The following is a 2,554-nucleotide window of genomic DNA, read 5'->3' on the forward strand; positions in this document are numbered from 1 at the left end:
TATTTGGTTTTCCATTCTTGAGTTACTTCACTTAGAATAATGGCCTCCAGCTTCATCCAACTTGCTGCAAAAGACATTATTATTTCATCCCATTTTATGGCTGAGTAGTATTCCATGGCATATACATACCACATTTTCTTTATCCGCTCATTGGTTGATGGGCACTTAGGTTGGTTTCATATCTTTGCAATTGTGAATTGAGCTGCTATAAAGATGCATGTTCATATGTCTTTTTGAAACAATGACTTCTTTTTCTGTGGATAGATACCCAGTAGTGGGATTGCTGGATTGAATGGTAGTTCTACTTTTAAGTTCTTTAAGAAATCTCCATATCCACAATTGACTTTGTATTTGATAGTTATTCTTGGTGAGATAGTTTTAATCCAAGTATTACTCATTATAAATAGGAGGGTAATTCTAGTGAATTTTGAGAAATTTGATCTTTTAGTCCTTGGTGTTGCCGTTAAGGAGTCAGTGTCATTTTTATTCTTTACCCTTTGTAAGAAATGTGTTTAGTTTATAGTGCTTTCCATGTTTCTGTATCTTACTGGTATTATGTCTACCGGTTCTTGAGAGTAGAATGATAAAATCTCCAACATGACTGAATTTGACTGTTTCTCCCATAAGTTCTGTTATTATTTTGCTTCATGTATTTTGAAACTCTATTATTAGGTGCATATATTTAAGAATTCAATGACTTGATGAATTGACCCCTCATCATTATGTAATGTCCCTGCTTGCCTCCTCATACTATGTCTAGTTTTAAAATCTATCTTGTGAATGTAAATATAGTTACTCTAGCTTTCTTATGGTCGGTGTTTGCATGGCATTTCCTTTACCATCTTTTTTGCTTTTAACATACTGTATCTTTATATTTAAGTATGGTTTTTATAGGTAACATAACTTAAATCTTGATTTTTTCAGGCTTTTTAAATATATATAACTGATAAGTAAAATGTTATTTATTTATGGTGTACAATGTGATGTTTTAAAAATATATATACATTGTGAGATACTTAAGTCAAGAAAATTAACATAATATCTGGATTTTTCATCAAATCTGATGATCTCTGACTTGTTGCAAACACAAATTATTGGGCTGTTCTCTAGACCTACTGAACTGGAAAGGTCAAGTGATTTTAGTTTATACTAATGTTTGAGAACCACTGATTAAGGGTTACATGTACTTAACTTATCACAGTCTACCTTTAAATAATATTATGCCACTGCATGTATGATGTAAGAATTACGGCAGTATAATATATTTCCTTCTTTCTATTTTTTACGTTGTTATACGTTTTACTTCTACTAGCTATAAATCCCAAGAGATATTGCTATAAGTTCTGCTTTAAATGGTTAATTAACTTTCCAAAAAATTTTTTAAAGAAGAAAAGTGAAATGAGAAAAAATTTCTAGCACCCTTTCCTTCTTTGTGTACTATATTTTCTTCTAGTATCATTTTTACTCGATCTGAGGATCTTCTTTTAAAAGCTGTTTATTTCTGCTGGTAAAGAAATTCGGGTTTTGTTTATCTACAGACAATCTTGTTCAATTTCAATTTTGAAATATATTTTCACTGAGTATAGCTTTGGTAGATTGATAGGTTGGTAGATTTTTTTTCTTCTTTAAACATTTTAATGGTAACATTTATTATCTTTTGACTTGCATTAGTTTCTGACAAGGAATCTGTAAATTTTTATTTTTTTCTCTGTATTTTTTTTTTCTGGGTGCTTTTAGGGTTTTTATATCAATGATTTCATCAATTTAATTATAATTTACTTTGATTTTGTGTCTATGTGTGTTTTTTTTTTAAATCTAGCTTTGGGTTGATAGAACTTCTTGGATCTATGGTGGATAGTTTTCATCAAATTTGGTAATGTTTTGGCCATGATTTCTTTCACTAATTTTTATATTCCTTTCTTTCTCTTCTCAGTTACTAGAACTCCAACAGCACAGCTGTTAGAACATTTGCTGTTGTTCCACAGGCCACAGAAGCTTTTCTTCTCCTTCTTCCCCTCCTCCTCCTCTGTCTTCCCTGTTTTTTCCTTTTTACTCTCTGCCTTACTTTCAATCCTTTCTGTTGCTATGACTTCAGGCTCATTGATCTTTATTTCCTTTTTTTTCTTTTTCACTTATGTAATATAAGCTGCAAAACAGTGGTGAACTATACTAAGGGGTATAGCCCTCTGCTGAGTGTGGTCTTTTCTTTATTTTCCAAAACAGCCCACGTAGGTAAAGGTTATTTTAAAAACTTCCACCACACAAAAAGTAACTTTTGATAGGTCTTTGTTTCTTTAGGGTTTAATTTGCTTTTAATTTGTAAAATCTTAGTGATTTTTGTACTCCATATTTTGTAGTTTTTTCCTTTTAGCTGTTCCATTTGGGTCTTTCTTATATCTTCTATTTCTTTCCTAATTATGTTCATGTTTTCCTTTAAATCTTTGAGTATATTTTTAAAAATTATAATAGCTGTTTTAGGGTTTTTGTTTGCTAATTTCATATTTTTTGGTTATTTCTGGTTCTGTTTCTACTGACTGATTCTAGTACACGTACT

At 30.7% G+C, this 2,554-nt stretch overlaps 1 non-coding gene across 1 annotated transcript; it reads right to left on the reverse strand.

The window, feature by feature from the left end:
- Positions 1-2,138: 2,138 nt before the first annotated feature.
- On the reverse strand, positions 2,139-2,282 carry LOC112209902 (small nucleolar RNA SNORA4). The gene has a single exon (XR_002944891.1). It is a non-coding gene; the product is annotated as a small nucleolar RNA SNORA4 (small nucleolar RNA).
- Positions 2,283-2,554: the final 272 nt, after the last annotated feature.

Source organism: Pan troglodytes, chromosome 6 (genome assembly GCF_028858775.2).
Source record: "Pan troglodytes isolate AG18354 chromosome 6, NHGRI_mPanTro3-v2.0_pri, whole genome shotgun sequence".
In the NCBI taxonomy this organism is placed as follows: Eukaryota; Metazoa; Chordata; class Mammalia; order Primates; family Hominidae; genus Pan; species Pan troglodytes.